Raw genomic sequence first — 17,865 nt, 5'->3', positions numbered from 1 at the left:
AACCTGTGACTGTCCACAGTGAGAATGCACCGCTGGAGTCAACAAATCGGGTCCTGCGAAGAACCAGTCGGGCTACCACAGGTATACCCCTACAACGCTATGTGCAGGACGATTTCATCTGAGAAGGTGTATCGAGGATGCCAACCTCTTGTGGGGTGGCATGTGAGGGTGTGGTTCAAGATTCCCACTCCACACCCAGGGCTGCCAGTAGGAATTTCGGGACCCTATACTGGCAAAATTTTCAGGGCCCCCTTGAGACTCCACCCAGGCTCCACCCCAGCCCCGCCTCCACCCCTCGAACTGTCCACAGTCCCACCATTCTCTCATGGAAAAACTCCACTTTTCACCAATCACACGTTTACAGTTCCAATCACCAGATCACACATTACCACCACAGACTGAATACAACAATACTGATCATTAATAAAAAAAACCAATACTAATATCACCATAAGTGCCCTTATACACAGGAGATCTGTACTTAGTATGCAGTGTCAGTGTACATTTAATACAGTGATCACTGGTGACATTGTACACAGGACCGCTGTATATAGTATACAGTGTATAGTGTCAGTGTACAGATAATGCACTGACGCAACAGTAATGTCTCTAGGTGAAGTCCTTCAACTTCGCTTTTCATCTTTCATCCAGGACAAACCGCCTTCACTTCTTACAGGCAGTGCTCTTCTCTGCAGGAAATAACACAGTTATCTAGAGCTCCGCTTGCAGAACACATTACTTATTTTTTTCACAAACTCTAAATTACACCAGATGAAGAAAAAAAGGTGACATAGTGTTGCTCTGCACAGTAACAGGACCGCCCCCCCATTTAAAACAGTATCCTCCAAAAATAAAATAAATACATCACTGCAGTAATAATATCCTTTAATTAGCCCCTATGGTAATATGGTAATATCCCCCATCCTGGCCCCTGTGTGTCTCATTCCTGACTCCAGCCATATGTCCTCCCATCCTGCCCTCATGAGTATCCATTCTGCCTCCATGTGATGTCCCATCCTGCCCCATATGATCTCCCTATCCTGTCCCATCTGTCCCATGATTCTGCCCCATCTGTCTCCATCGTATCCATCCTGCCCCATGACCCTGCACCATGTGTCTCCATCTTGTCCCATGATCCTGCACCATGATCCTGCACCATGTCTCCCATCCTGCACCCGTGTCTCCCATCCTGCCCCTTGCCTCCATCCTGCCTCTTGTCTCTCATCCTGCCCCTTGTCTCCACTCAGCCCTCATGTCTCCAATCCTGCTTTTGTCTCCATTCTGCCCCCGTGTCTCCAATCCTGCCCCCATGTCTCCATTCTGCCCCGTGTCTCCATTCTGCCCCCATGTCTCCTTTCTGCCCCCGTGTCTCGATTCTGCCCCTGTGTGTCTCCATTCTGTCCCTGTGTGTCTCCAATCTGCCGCTTGTCTCCATTCTGCCCCCTTTTCTCCAATTTGCCCCATGTCTCCATTCTGCCCCTGTGTCTCCATTCTGCCCCGTGTCTCCAATCCTGCCCCGTGACTCCATTCTGCCCCGTGTCTCCATTCTGCTGCTTGTCTCCATTCTGCCCCTGTGTGTCTCCAATCTGCCCTGTGTATCTCCAATCTGCCCCTTGTCTCCCATCCTGCCCCGTGTCTCCATTCTGCCCCATGTCTCCATTCTGCCCCTGTGTCTCCATTCTGCCCCTGTGTCTCCATTCTGCCTCGTGTCTCCATTCTGCCCCATGTCTCCATTCTGCCCCTTTGTCTCCAATCCTGCCCCCCTGTGTCTCCATTCTGCCCCCGTGTCTCCAATCCTGCCCCCTGTGTCTCCATTCTGCCTATGTGTCTCCATTCTGCCCCTTGTCTCCAATACAGCCCCCTGTGTCTCTAATCCTGTCCCCTGTGTCTCCATTCTGCCCCCCGAGTCTCCAATCCTGCCCCCTGTGTCTCCATTCTGCCCCTTGTCTCCAACCCTGCCCCCTGTGTCTCTAACCTGTCCCCTGTGTCTCCATTCTGCCCCTGTGTCTCCACTCTGCCCCTTGTCTCCATTCTGCTGCTTGTCTCCATCCTGCCCCCGTGTCTCCATTCTGCCCCATGTCTCCATTCTGCCCCCCTGTGTCTCTATTCTTCTCCCTTGTCTCCATTCTGCCGCTTGTCTCCATCCTGCCCCTGTGTCTCCATTCTGTCCCATGTCTCCATTCTGCCCCTGTGTGTCTCCCACCGCCACCATGCCACTGGAGATGGAGACGGAGAGAGACTACTCACCAGTCACCCTGCTTGCCTGCCACTGCCTATGCCTCTTCTGCTGGTCTGGTCTGCTGCCACCTCGCTGTCCACCGTCTCCGTCTGCTCCATCCTCCCACGACGTGGCACACCGCACGCTGCTCTGCTCCGGAATGGGAAAGTGGAGCAGAGCAGCGTGTGACCTCACGTCAGGCTGCCCGAACCATGTTGCAACGGGCCGTAGCTTAAAGCTACAGTCACTGCTCATTTCCTTTTGCGGGCATTAGGAATAGGAAGTGGCGAAGCCAGAATAAAATGTCGGGTGGCCTGAGCGCGGACCGGGCTGCCAGCGTGCTCGGGCCCCCTAATCACTGGGCCCCATACAATAGTAAGGGAAGTAATGCTCTGATGGTGGCCCTGTCCACACCCCTTCTAAGCTGTTTTAGAAGAAATGATTACCTGTGTAAACATAAAAGATGTTATTGGTGTTTTAGCCACTAGATGGCAACAATTTGCACATTCATACTGCTGTCACCTGTATGTCAGTTGGCACACAGGGAAATAACCAGTTTGAGCAGCAACTGTTGGAAAACTGAAAGATGACTGAGAGGTGCAGGTGGCCATCTTATCGTGCAGTTAGTAAGAGACAGATGTGACAGGAACGGGTCAGATTACTGAGGAAAGGTACAACTGTCCCTGTGATTACTGTCAGAGAAGAAGAATCACGTTGCAGAGGCCCGCGGCTATTCTGGGCATATGTCCGCTGTTCAAAACAGCTGACATGTCCCGGGAAAGAGGTGGGCTCAGCGCCGGGGCCCACATCAAAGGGAGGGAAGTGACCTCCGCAGTGCTAGTATGGCGGAGGTCGTAAAGGGGTTAATGCCTATAGCTCCACATGAGGTCTTTTAACTTTTTGCCAGAGGTCCCAGCAACATCTAGAATTGGGTGAGACCATTCTAGATTTATTATATGGATCTTCAGTATATTATTGATTTTTTTTTTAGCTGCATGTCAGTGGTACTGGCACAGATATATGCCTGCTATATTCCATTGCAGGGTTCCCCAACTCCAGTCCTCAAAGCCCACCAACAGATCATGTTTTCAGGATTTCCTTTCTATTGCACAGGTGATGCAATTATCACCCAAGCAATACAAAGGAAATCCTGATCTGTTGGTGGGCCTTGAGGACTGGAGTTGGGGAACCCTGCTCCATTGGGCCTGTTAACTACACTGCCAGTGGTACTGGCATAGGTAGCTCAGTATGGGCTGTTGGTGCCCTGACTGAGCTTTTAGGCGTCGGGCTCCTGCACAGCGGGAATCCCGAGCCCTGCTCCCGGCGGTCTCCCATTCCTCCCCAGCCGCAGAGGAGGTTGCTCAGCAAACTCATCGGTCCCGGCGCTCTGCCCAGACCAGCTCTGTGGGTTTGCTTGCTGCAGCCACCTCTGGCACAGCTATGGCAATGCATGCTACTAAGCAGCGAGCTTCTCCAGGGACTAAGTCCCCATGTCGGGCCACTGAGCATGCCCGTGGAGTGATCTCCCATTGGAGATCGAAGGTCACGTGCTCAGGTCCTGCGCGTGTTCGGATTGGCCCATGCGAGAAGCCAGGAGGGTCCCGGATGCCCGCGGCTATAAAAGGTTCGCATTGGCCGCTTGGCCATGCGCTAGGATAGACTGTAATTTCAGACTATGAGGAGTGAATGGTGTATGCACGTATGAATGTCTCTGGCGAGACCCCTACCCTTGGTACGCATGTTTTGTGCAGCCTAGCCTGCTAGCGCCCAGGCTTAGGTGTAGGTAGGTCAGAGTCTGAGTCAGGCTTTAGGCATCATCAGTGACTTGGCACGCCTCAGTGCACGTGCTCCACACTCCATTGCCAGCGTCTATAGCGGCATTAGTGGCAGCGACGCCTCGCGCTCAGAGGGCCTAGAGGGACTCTAACCCCGTGTCCTTGGGGTAGAGTTCTGTGACCACTTTCTGTGCGCGCTTTAGCCGTGCTCTGTGAGCTAAACAGGCCCCGGCATTTATGTTCAGCGGTAGTGCTGCTCTGTGAGTTAACAGAGTTCGCTCCTGTTCACACGGGGTGACGTAACCCACGTGTGACCTTTCCACACGGCTTTATACTTCCGCCATTACCTAGCAGCAGTATACCACCTCTGCACGGTGGACCCTGGGCTGCGAACGCACCTACTATTATTTTATAATTTGGTGCGTTCCGCCAGCCCTAACAGAGCTTGCTTGTCCTTTTGTAGGTCTTTGAGGGTTCTGATTTTTTATGTTTTTTGTGTCTTTGAATCTTTTCAATATATTAATAAATGTTATGTTTTAAGTTTCCTACCTTGCTATTCTCTCCTTGTCACTGTGGGCAGCCTACGTGGTATGGGAATGAAGTCAATCTCAGCTAGAACCCATCTGTCCGTGGAACCTGTTCCTCTTGATGTAGCCATTCTCATAATCAAAAGTAGAATTTCAAGATTAATGACAATTTTGATTTCAAATAAAAAAACTAATTTAATTAAAAAATTTTATAGTCACTAAAAAAAAGTTTTCTTTTTCTTTCTGTACGTCGGCTGCTTTGACATGAAAGCCATATTATAATATTTACATTAAGGTCAAATCACCTTGAAAATAATTTCCTATTGTAGAGACATTATCTCTCCAAACCCTGAAACATTTCTTCCCAAAGTTCTGTTGCTATGACATTCACTATTCAGGATATGAAATGGGAACCACATGTGAAGCTTCATACCGATGCTCGGGGATAGGACTCAGCTCGGAGGGAGCGGGCCGAGATGCTCGCTGTCCTGCCTACGAACAAAGCCGACTTTGTGATGTTAAAATAAAAATAAATTTTACGTGACACGGCAGCTTCTACTATTATTACAGACGGTCATGGAGCGGGTGAGAAATAGTAGCCACTCGCATTAAAATCTAGCAGAAAGTCTTTTCCTTTCTTGTCCATCCAGCACTTGATATTTTTTTATTACTTGCTATTAAACTACTTTACCAAAATAGTTACCAAGTTAAAAACACTGGGAAAGTTTCATTTACCAAGATTGGTTTTACATCGTGAATTTTTTTTCTGTTTTCATTAAAATGCTCAGAGACAGGATCCTGATTCAGTGGCCACATCAGTATTCCCCGGCCACCAGAAGGGAGCTCCTTGAACTGCCTCCTAGCAGCATCCGTGGTTCCGATTTTGATAAGTTGGCCTGGCATGTCACATCCCCATGATTACTTTGTGCCAGGACGGCTAATCAAAAGCGATCCCCTGGATGCGGGCAGGTAGGAGACGTTTCACAGTATGGCGTACACCACAGCTTCCCACATACTGTACAGTATTATGTCCATCACAGATCCCATACAGAATGTTCACCACAGGCTCCATATAGTATTATGTCCATCACAGTCCTCTAAATACAGTATGATGATCACTACGGTCTCCCATACACAGTATGATGTCCATTATAGCCCTCTCATACACAGTGTGATGTGCACCACAGCCACCATACAGATTGATTACCACAGCTCACAGCCTCTATACAGAGTATGATGTCCACTACAGCCCCCATACACAGTAGAATGTTCACCACGGTAACCATATAGAATGGTCACCACAGACCCCCATAAAGTACGATGTCTTCCAGAGCCTCCCACCCAGTGTGATGACCCCCACAGCCCCCCATACGTAGTATGATGGTCATCACATCCCCCCATAAAGTATAATTGTCTCTCCAGCCCCCATACAGTATGATGTCACTCAAGCTCTTATACTGCATGATTTACACCACAGGCCCCATATACACCATGAAGTCCATAGCTGCTCCCCATACAGAAAGGTCACCACACCTCCCTATACAGTATGAGGTCATCCACATCCCCACATATATAGTTTGATATTCCCCACAGACACCATACAGTGTAATTTCCACCACAGGTCCCCATAAACAGTATGATGTCCACCACAGTCCTCATTACAGAGGGGTCAACACACTCCTCCATACAGTGTAATATCCACCACAGCCACCCGCCCAGTAGAATTACCCCTACAGCCTCATCTATGTAGTATGATGGTCACCACAGTCCCGCATACAGAATTATGTCCCCCTCAGACCTCATACTGTATGTCTAGCACAGCCCCACACACAGTATGATGTCCACCACATCGCCTCATACAGTTTGATGTCCATCATAGCCCACTGTAAAAAATGATCACAACGGTCCCATAAAGTAAAAAGTCCTCTACAGCCCTACATATACAGTATGATGTCCATCACAGCCCCCATATACAATTTTATGTTCACCCCAGCCCCCCATACAATATGATGTCCCCATAGCTTCTGATACAGTATGGTGTTCCCCATAGTCCCCATACAGTTTGATATCGCCCACAGCCTCCCTATATAGTATGATGCCCCAATATCTGACTCCCAGGCCAAATAATTCAACAAAAATAAAATAATTAAACTAGCCTAATCCAGGCCCCCCAAACACCATCTCCCTTTCTATCATGTGTAACAGTGGGCGTGAGTGGTGAGATGCAGTGTTGTAATCATGCTGCCCAACATAGCCTCTGTGGTGCCAGTCTCCATGACAGCCACATTGTCATCAGAGAGGGTAGTGAGAGGTATTAGTGACTAACTGACTGAATGCTGGAATGTAAGCGTCAGTGCCCTAGACAGGTGCCTACCCTTGCCTGCCCATCTTCCCGGCCCTGCCTGTCATGGGCGAACATACTGCATGTACAGCATGTGTGGCTGCACTGGGGCCCAGAGGCTCCGGAGGGCCCCTGCAGAGTGGCTAATAATGAGGACTATCTTGCCTGTTTATCTGGCCCCAAGGCTCCAAGGGGCCCCTGACTAGATTGCCCTCATGTGTGGTGGGAAGGGTGAGATCCCTGCAGCTCCCCTGCCTACAAGAGAAAATGGCAGCGGAGCTGCAGCGATTTGTCCTGCTTCCTGCCCACGCTTCCTCTCACACAGACAGCAGCTCAGCTGGATAATATTATCATTCAATGGCCGGCTGTGCCAGAGAGAGGAAGGTGATGGTGATGCTGCGGCAGAGTGTGCGGAGAAGTAAGAGGTGCTGTGTGTGTGTACGTATATTGTGTGTGTGTTTTATGTGTTTTGTGTGTGTGTGTGTGTGTGTGCATGCATAGTGCTGTGGGGGAATGTGCAGAGAGGTGAATGGTGCTATGTGTGTCTGTGTGTGTGTAGGGGGAGGAGAGAGCAATGATGGGACTGATGGGGAGAAGGCAATGATGCGGTGAATGAGAGGTCAATGATGGGGATGGTAAGGGAGGAGGAAATGATGGAAGTAGTGGAAAGGGCAATGATGGGGTGGTGGAGGAGGAGGAAATGATGGAGGTGGTGGAATGGGCAATGATTGTGGTGGGGGAGAAGGCAACGATGGAGTTGGTGGTGAGAATGTCAATAATGGGAGTGGAGGGGGAAATAAATTATGGAGGTGGTTGAATTGGCAAGGATGGTAGTGGTGGAAAGGACAATGATGGTGGTGAGGGGAGAGGAAATGATGGAGGTGGTGGAATGGGCAAGGATGGTGGAAAGGACAATGATGGATGTGGTGGAAAGGGCAATGAAGGGGTGGTGTGGGAAGAGGAAATGATGAGGTGGTGGAATGGTCATTAATGGGGTGGTGGAGGAGAAGGCAATGATGGAGGTGGGGGAGAAGGCAATGATGGTGGTAGTGGAAAAGACAATGATGGGAATGGTGGGGAAGGAGGCAATGATGGGGTGGTGGAGGAGAAGGCTATGAAGGAGGTGGAGGAAAGGGCAATGATGGGGGTGATGGAGAGGGCAATGATGGGGCGGTAGGGGAGAACGCAATGATGGAGGTGGTGAAAAGGGTAATGATAGGGTGGTGGGGAAAAAGCAATGATGGAGGTGGTGGAAAGAACAATGATGGGGGTGGTGGGGGAGAATGCAATGATGGTGGTGGAAAGGACAATAATGGTGGTGGAAAGGGCATTAATGGGGTGGTGGGGGAGGAGGAAATGATGGAGGTGGTGGAATGGGCAATGGTGGGATTGGTGGGGGAAAAGACAACTGGTTCAATCTTTCAAAAACAGTCCTGGGAATTTTGTGGTGGTCCAGTCAGAAAATGGCAAGGTTTATACACAAATTTGATTTTCTTTGTGGGATTGGGGTGAGGTAGGGGCAAGGCTAAAGCATTCATAAATTGGCAATACCAATATTGCTAACCATGGCAAGAGCAAGAGCCTAACGGTGCAGACAGACAGCTGTAGAAATTGGGCTAAGATCACACTGACTCCTCCAACTGGCTGGCGGCTGTCCCAACTCGGGCTTGAGAGCTTCATGTATTTCTATGCAGCTGTAATGCTCAGGTTGGGAGAACCGCCAGCTAGTCCAAGCATTCCGATCTCCAGATGATTTCTATGGCTGACTGTGCTATTAGACGGTGAATAGACCATTAGATATGAGGCAGTTTACTTAAAAAATGTAACCATCGATTGACAGAGATTTATCCATTATTTCCTCTGTCCCAATAGACTTAATAGTTATACTGGCCTACTGGATCTGTAGAAAGGTGGGAGGCCGGCTTGTACACAGATCAGATGATTGACGAACCTGAAAACCCACCTCTTCAGGAAAGCCTACAGCGTGCAATGATCCCCGCTGCCTCAATGTTAGGGACGACGGAACGCACTAAATATAAATAATAGGAAGTGCGTTTGCCACCCGGGTCCACCGTGCAGTAGGTGTAACAACCGCTGCTGAGTAATGGCAGACTCGCTATATGGCGGTATAATGCGCTCGGGTTAAACGTCACCCGAGGAGTGCAGAGCGGACTCTGTTAGACTCACAGAGGCGCTTTAGTATAAATAAAGCGTAAACGCAGAGCCTGTTAGCTTCACAGGTCTCAGCTGGCTTGCACACATGGTACATGGTCACAGGACACGGCCCAAGGCAGAGGTCGGTGTCCGTCTTGACCTACTGTGCATGCGGCATCGCTACCGCGGACACCGGTAAGTGCTGCTAACTGCAGCGCGGCGGTAACTACTGCCGCCGTACGACAGTGCCGTGAGACATAACACTATCGGACGCTAGTGTAGCGGTGTGGTATGCACTGTGGCGTATGGCTTGCCACTGACTGGCACTGATTATAACTCTAATTCCCTAACCACATACATAATCTCAGAGGGAAGGGGTTTTATAATGAGTCAGTCACCAGAATCATACATCCGTCACCATTCACACATATTAAGTATAGTCTATACTAGCGCATGGCCGAGCGGCCATGCGGCCCTTTTATAGCCATGCGCTTCCGGGACCTTCCAGACCTCTGAGATGGACCAATCAGATCAGGAGAAGGACCTGAGCACGTGACCCCCGATCTCCACTGGGAGATCGTCTCGTGGGCATGTCCAGTAGCGCGGCGAGAGGACTTAACCTCTGGAGTGGTTTCCTGCAAAGCAGGTTGCGCTACCATTGCTGGTCCAGAGGTGGCAGCAACATTCAGAACAAAAGAGCTGGTCTGAGCAGTGCGCCTGGATCACTGAGATTGCTGTGCAGGTCCCTGAGAGGGCGGAAAGGAATGGGAGACCGCTGGATGTATGGCTCCGGATTCCTGCTATGCAGCTGCAGAAACCTGACGCCTAACACACCTCACCACTACCAAAGCTGCTGCAACCCCCCCAACCTACTGTCTCCTTCCCCACCATCCTGTAGCATGTAAGCCTGAAAGGGCAGGGTCCTCTCTCCCCTCTATATCAGTCTGTGATTGTTAGTTTGTTTACTGTAAGTGATATCTTTAATTTGTATGTAACCCCTTCTCATGTACAGCACCATGGAACCAATGGTACTTTATAAATTAATAATAATTGAAGGGGTCATAATACTCCATGAACGCCGTGCCTTCTCATTGACTTAGCAGCTGCTCCTGCTAAAAAAAATAGCCAGAGAGCTCAGAAACCCATTAGGTCATATGATTGGCAGCAGCTACTGGAGTTAAACTGCCATTAATCTGATATTGATGGCCTAATCCAGAAAAACAAACCACTTTAAAGCCTTTTACCACTGTTGGCCACCAAAAATTTCTCTCATGTTTTTCTTCCCCAATTTTGCCTATATTTGACCCATTGATCTGCAGCAAAATTCATCATGATTAATCATGATTAAGAGTGCCTAGCCACTCGAAACGCGTAGATCGATCGCATGCCTTGTAACTCATGCTGGCTTTTAAACCTCATTTCTATTGAGTGAATAAAGAATATTTTTCACTACATCGTGGAGCTGGACAAAGTTTTTTCTCATTTGCCTTGGATTGTGCGCTTTGACACAGCGGTCTCGTGCTCCGATGTTGGAATACCGTATCTGGTGAGCTGGATTTGTATCCTGATATACTAAGATTGGGCCAGGGTTACTAGTGGGGGACCACAGGGTTCTGTATTGGGCCCCCTACTATTTAATATATTTATTAATGATCTAGTGGATGGCTTACACAGTAAAATATCAGTATTTGCAGATGATACAAAACTATGTAAGGTAGTTAACACAAAGGAGGACAGTTTGCAACTACAGACAGATTTGAGAAAATTGGAGAATTGGGCTGAAAAATGGCAAATGAGGTTTAACACAGATAAGTGTAAGGTTATGCACATGGGAAGGAGAAACAGATGCTACAATTACTTACTAAATGGGAAACTGCTGGGGAAATCAGACATGGAAAAAGACTTAGGCATCTTAGTCAATAAGAAGCTAAATTGGAGTGCCCAGTGTCAGGCAGCTGCCACCAAAGCAAATAGGGTCATGGGATGCATTAGAAGAGGTCTGGGGACACGAGATGAAAACGTAATTCTCCCTCTTTACAAATCACTCGTCAGATCACACTTGGAGTATTGTGTGCAATTTTGGACGCCGGTGCTCAAGAAAGACATTACTGAACTTGAAAGGGTTCAAAGGCGGGCTACTAAAATGATAAATGGAGTTGGTTCACTACAATACCCAGAAAGATTATCAAAATTAGGTCTATTTACTCTAGAAAAGAGAAGACTTAGGAGAGACTTAATATATATGTACAAGTCTATCAGAGGGCAATACAGAGATCTCTCCAATGAACTGTGACAAGAACAAGGGGGCATTCTCTTCGTTTGGTGGAAAGACAATTTCTGCACCAGCATAGAAGAGGGTTTTTCACAGTAAGAGCAGTGAGGCTCTGGAATTCTCTTCCTGAGGAAGTGGTGATGGCCAACTCACTGAATGAATTTAAGAAAAGAATGGATGCTTTTCTTGTGAGTAACAGTATAGAAGGTTACGAATAACAGAATATTATAGGTAGATGGTTGACCCAGCTTAAGGGAAGGAATTTTTTTCCCTATGGAGAAAATTGGCTTCTACTCTGTGGGTTTTTTTGCCTTCCCCAGGATCAACAATGCAGAATAGCTGCACTAAAAATAGGCTGAACTAGATGGACATAAGGTCTTCCTTCAGCCTTCAAAACTATGTTACTATGTTACTATGTTCAGGTCTGGAGATTGGGCTGCCCATGACAGGGATTTGATGTGGTGGTCCTTCATCCACACATTGATTGACCTAGCTGTTTGCCATGGTGCATTGTCCTGCTGGAAAAAAAACAGTCCTCAGAGTTGGGGAACATTGCCTGAGAAGAAAGAATCAACTGTTTTTCCAGGATAACCTTGTATGTGGCTTGATTCATACGTCCTTTGCAAAGATAAACCTGCCCAATTCCAGCCTTGCTGAAGTATCCCCAGATCATCACCGCTTCTCCACCAAATTTCACAATGGGTACAAGACACTGCGGCTTGTACGCCTCTCCAGGTCTCTGTCTAACCATTAGACGACCAGGTGTTGGGCAAAGCTGAAAATTAGACTCATCAGAGAAGATTACCTTACTCCAGTCCTCTATGGTCCAATCCTTATGGTCTTTGGCAAACTTTAGCCTGGCTCTCCTTTGCTTCACATTGATGAAAAGCTTTTTTCTAGATTTACATGACTTGAGCCCTGCCTCTAGGAGTCTGTTATGAACTGTTCTTGCCGTGCACTTCACCCCAGTTGCCATTTGTCATTCCTTTTGTAGAACCCTTGATGTCATCCTGAGGTTGCTGAGCGACATTCGAATAAGATGATTGTCATCCCAGTCAGTGGAGAGTCATTTTCGCCCTCTACCGTTCTGTAGCTTTGTTGTCCCCAATGTCTGCTGCTTGACTTTGTTGTAATGGACCGCTGTCTTAGAAATATTAAGGATGGAGGCAACATGATACTCACTGTATCCCTCTGCTAGTAAAGCCAGAATTGAGCCCTTCTTTTCCTCACTCAAGTCTTTTCAACTCCGTTGGCATGTTTAAAAGTTATTTTTTCATTCCTATTACTTTTGGGATATTACTAGCACTTGTTTTGCCATCCAGTTTGTCCTATTGCAAGAGGATTGTGAACACAACAGCAGGGTTTTTTATACTCTCCTTCGTTAAATAATATTTGGTTCAGGTGATCACCTATTCGTAAGCACATAAAATAGAATGAGGTGTAGTCTGGTTGGAACTCATATGACACTAGAATGGAATGACTGTCAGACAGGTAGAGAAGCTGATTTTTATAAATCTGTGCAGTGGTCTCGTAATTTTTGCCAGAGCGGTATATACATTTTTTTTTTTATATCTTTAGTTTTAATATGGGAAAAGGGAGGTGGTTTGAAATTTTATGTTTATTTTTAAAACAAAAGTAAAACTTTTTTTTACTTTTCACTGTTTTCAATAGTCCCCTTGGGTGACTTGAGGCTGCGATTGTCTGATTTTTTTGTGCTACATAAATCAATGCCACAGTATCACTGCACATAGCAAAAATCAGTCTCCTTTGATGGTTGGCCACAGGCTGGGTTTCAATGGAGCTTCATAATGACCAGCACAGGGGTCTTCAGCGGACCTCCAGCGTCGACCCACGATAACATCACAGGTGCACCGATGGGCGCATGGAATGCTGGTGTGTGTTAAATACCGCTGTCAGTGTTTGACAAAAGCATTTAACAGATTAACAATAGTCTAATCCACCCATGATTGTTAGAGAGAGGTCTTGGCTTTAACACACAACCATCACCTGCCGGGTAAGGGGCGGGATCCCCCGTGAGCCTACTCCGTACACCCGCTACCAACTTGTGCTGTACATGTACAGCGGATGTCATGAAGGGATTAAATCCTATTGACCTGCATGGATTGAATTTAATCCATAGAGATTTTGAAATATTAAACTATATTTTTGAGGGGGAAGCAATATTACTAAGCACTATAGGAAGAAGGAAAACCAGACACACCTCAATTTTGGAATCTGTTCCTTTTTTGATGAAGTAGGGTGAGCGCTAAGCAAAGAACAGTGATTTCCTGCCCCTATGGAGCTTGTGCTTGTAGGAAATAATAAAAAGATAATGTTGATTTAAACTATGAATTTCAGATATTAAAACAATAGCGGGTTCAAGAAATAAAGCAAAAGTTCCTTTTGGTCGCTGTTCATAGTGAAAGAAACTGAAGACCTTGTCTTTCATTCATCCCAAACCTAAACAGAAAAGTTCATTTCCTACAGATCTACGAGAGTTTCCAATGATGACTACACCGGACATCTGTTTAATTTCATTATAACTGTGAGGACTTCAGGGCTGCAGACACTTTTCCTCGCTCTATCAATACTGCAACCCTGAACCAAGGCCAAACCGCAGCAGCCAAACAATTAATTATTGCTAATGTTCAGATAGGCTATGTCCTGCGGTTTGCTGTGTGGTTGACTTTATTGCTAACCTCTACACCGCTAATTTAGCACCAGCATTAATGTGATTTATTAAAGCATGAAACACATCCATAAACAGGAGATAATATCACATAACCGCCAACACGAGCGTCCCAGATATACATACTACACTTTTGCTAATCAATCTGCAAAGACGACATCTGAGGTTAGGGATGAAGCGCTTATTAATCTTACAATCCGCTACCATTTCTATATTTTTCAACAGGAAACAAGTAAAAATGAAGAATATAGAAGAACTCAGCTGTTAATGAAAACTTAGCTACAGTTTTTATACTCACACAGAGGTGCAGCAAGCTTAGTGGTTACTGCCACTAAGAGGCATGCAATACTTGGTGGTTACACACTTGGAGGGAACTTGAAGGTTTGTGGAACCTAATATTGACTTTATAGTTTTCTATTATCAGGACCTGAAGGACGATGAGGATTTCCTCATAAATGCTAGAGTCAAGTCTCTCCAAATTTGGCTGGCAGCTTTTACACAATCCATCTAGAGTCACTCTGGGTCTGGTAGGCATTCTCCTGCCACACTCTGCTTACCTTGTTCTTATGCAAAAGGTTGCACCAGCCACTTGTCTACATGGACCCAGAACCTCCCTGGAATCTGTAGCTTCTTGGCTGGCCACCCACAACTGCATTTCTGCAAGTGATGGTCGAGCATCTACGTGGGTCCTTTCACCAGCTAGACCACTACTCTTTATGGAATAACCTCCTGTCCAGTCACATCTATGTATGCACAAACATATACACCCCTCAGGGTAAGTCCTTGAAAACAAGGTGGTGTAATCAGTCAAGGACTTTGGCACTGTGACTCTATCTCTTTACAATAGCCACTTACACATTAACTGGAACAGCATATTTGCTTCACTTAACTTGACCTTGACAATGAAATACTGAGGGAGATAGCAGAAAAAATTTTTGAACCACTCTCCATAATCTTTGAAAATTCTTGGAGAACAGAAGAAGTCCCAGAAGACTGGAGAAGAGCAAATGTTGTTCCTATCTTCAAAAAGGGGAAGAAGGTGGACCCAGGGAACTATAGGCCGGTGAGTCTGACTTCTATACTAGGAAAGATCTTTGAACAAATTATTAAACAACAGGTATGTAAGTACCTGGATAAGAATGAAGTGATTAAACAGAGTCAGCATGGGTTTATAACTAATACGTCATGTCAGACTAACTTAATTTCCTTCTATGACAGAATCACTGATTGGGTGGATCAGGGTAATGCTGTAGATATAGTATATCTTGACTTCAGCAAAGCATTTGACAAAGTATCTCACACAATCCTTATTGAAAAAATGGCTAAGTATGGAATGGACAAGGCAACTGTTAGGTGGATTCATAACTGGCTTAGAGATCGGACCCAAAGAGTGGTCGTAAATGGCTGCACATCCAGTTGGAAGAATGTCTCAAGTGGGGTACCACAGGGCTCTGTGGGTCCTGTATTGTTCAACATCTTTATCAACGATTTAGATGAAGGAATTGAGGGTAAACTGATTAAATTTGCTGATGACACAAAGCTTGGAGGGATAGCTAATACTAGAGGGAGGATTTTTTAACAGGGAAAAATGTAAAGTACTACATATGGGCAATAAAAATGAAAAAAGCATATACAGAATGGGAGGAATAGGTCTAAGCAACAGTACATATGAAAAAGACTTGGGTATATTAATAGATCACAGACTGAATATGAGTCAACAGTGTGATGCAGCAGCAAAAAAAGGCAAATGCAGTTCTAGGATGTATTAACAGAAACATACAGTCTAGATCACATGAAGTCATTATTGCCCTCTACTCCTCTTTGGTCAGACCTCATCAGGAATATTGTGTCCAGTTTTGGGCGCCACATTTTAAAAAAGACATCAACAAACTGGAGCAAGTTCAGAAAAGAGCGACCAGAATGGTGACTGGTCTGCAAACCCTGACTTATGAGGAAAGGTTTCAGGATTTGGGAATGTTTAGTTTGCAAAAGAGAAGACTGAGAGGAGAATTAATAGCTGTCTACAAATATCTAAAGGGCTGTCACATTGTAGAAGGATCATCTTTATTCTCATTTGCACAAGGAAAGACTGGAAGCAATGGGATGAAACTGAATGGGAGGAGACACAGATTAGATATTAGAAAAATTTTTTGACAGAGTGATCAATGAGTGGAACAGGCTGCCACGAGAGGTGGTGGGTTCTCCTTCCATGGAAGCCTTCAAACAGAGGCTGGACAGACATCTGTCTGGGATGATTTAGCGAATCCTGCTTTGAGCAGGGGGTTGGAACAGATGGCCCAGGAGGTCCCTTCCAACTCTACGATTCTATGATTCTATGAAATTATCTTCCTTCTTCAGTTCTGTCACATAGAATATTTGTTATCAGTTGTATCCTGTAGGAGTAGGAGCAATGGAAATATATGTATTATAGTTCAGTCAATTGTGGGCTCTTCCCTGGCCTTGACAGTGGCTTATATGTTTCTCTGACCACAGTAATGCAGCGTCTCTGTCAGACTCACAAGTCGTCTGAATTTTCTCAAGGTATTATGGTTCATGCACTTGTTCCTAACCAATACTATATAGTGGTATCATTATGGTAACTACTACAGAACCCAACTGCCCACAAGTTCTCTTATGCTCTCCGTCATTCACGGGCTTCCCTCAATCTACCAACTTGCTTCTCAATAACTGGTCTTTGTCCATCCCACTGCTCACTCTCAGAGTAGTTCTCTTTCAAGCATAAGTCAAAGTATATCAGTAAAAAAATGGGGTCAAAAGTGGTGAACATATATTCTCTTAAAAGTAGATTTTACTTATGATACAGGTAAAATTCACCAAAACACACAAAAATCATGTGTGTGAACAATACAATGCAACAAAAATGCATAAAAAATAGTCTTGTCTCAATGAGACTATACTCAGCCAGAGGGACCTAACTGTACTGATCCTGATTCTGATCCTAATGCTGATCCTACCTACCAGCAGAGGGTTAGCACCCTAAGATTCGAGAATGGCGCTCCGGCTCGGCGGCGGTTCTCCCTTATTTCCCTGGTAAGTTTCTGTTCTAGATACAGAACAGCAATAGAAATGAGGATAGAAAAGGTATGCAGATTACAGAAACATCTGTATCTATAGTGATAAGTTTATGGAGATAGACGCTATGTGGTTCTTATCCTAATGGCAGCTACATATGTTAGCGCTCATACTGCTCGCTGCACCATTACAGTATTCCATCATATCCCTTGTAATCATGTAGATGTTGAAACTGAAAGGGTGGAATAACCAGTAGCGATTCATATAGTGTATGCTACTAGACAGTCAGTAACTTGGGTCAAAATATTAGATCCATATTTCTCTAATGGACCTTAGATACAGGTTGGGCATAGCTATATTGTTATAGATACAGATTAAGCTGGGATACACTTTCAGTACAGACTTCTATAATAAGTCATGTAGTCATGTAATTATATTGAGTAAAATCAATTATCGTATTTCTGGAGTTGATTCAACGCGTTTCCCCATTTATTCATCTGGTTCATCAGGAGGCTTGCAAGTCTTTGTCAAAGATAGAGTTGAGCGAAACGGGTCGAAAAATTTCAAAAGTCGCCGAATTTTGGCAAAGTCGGGTTTCATGAAACGAAACCCGACCGTAGGATGAGGTCGGCCACGAGGTCGGCGACTTACGCGCCAAAGTCGCGTTTCAAAAGTTTGTTTTGCGCTCTTTTTCAGCCAATCAGGATCCACGGACACTGTGGGCAACGTGATGACATAGGCACGGGTCACCACCATCTTTCAGAAGTGCATGCAAGTGATTGGCTTGCTTTGGTGGGCGTCACAGGGGGTATAAAAGGGCGTGCACGCCGACCGCCATCTTACTTCTGCCGATCTT

Source organism: Dendrobates tinctorius, unplaced genomic scaffold, assembly GCF_039654945.1.
Source record: "Dendrobates tinctorius isolate UK_male_01 unplaced genomic scaffold, ASM3965494v1 ptg000093l, whole genome shotgun sequence".
Lineage (NCBI taxonomy): Eukaryota > Metazoa > Chordata > Amphibia > Anura > Dendrobatidae > Dendrobates > Dendrobates tinctorius.
Note: the sequence above shows the minus strand (reverse complement) of the source record.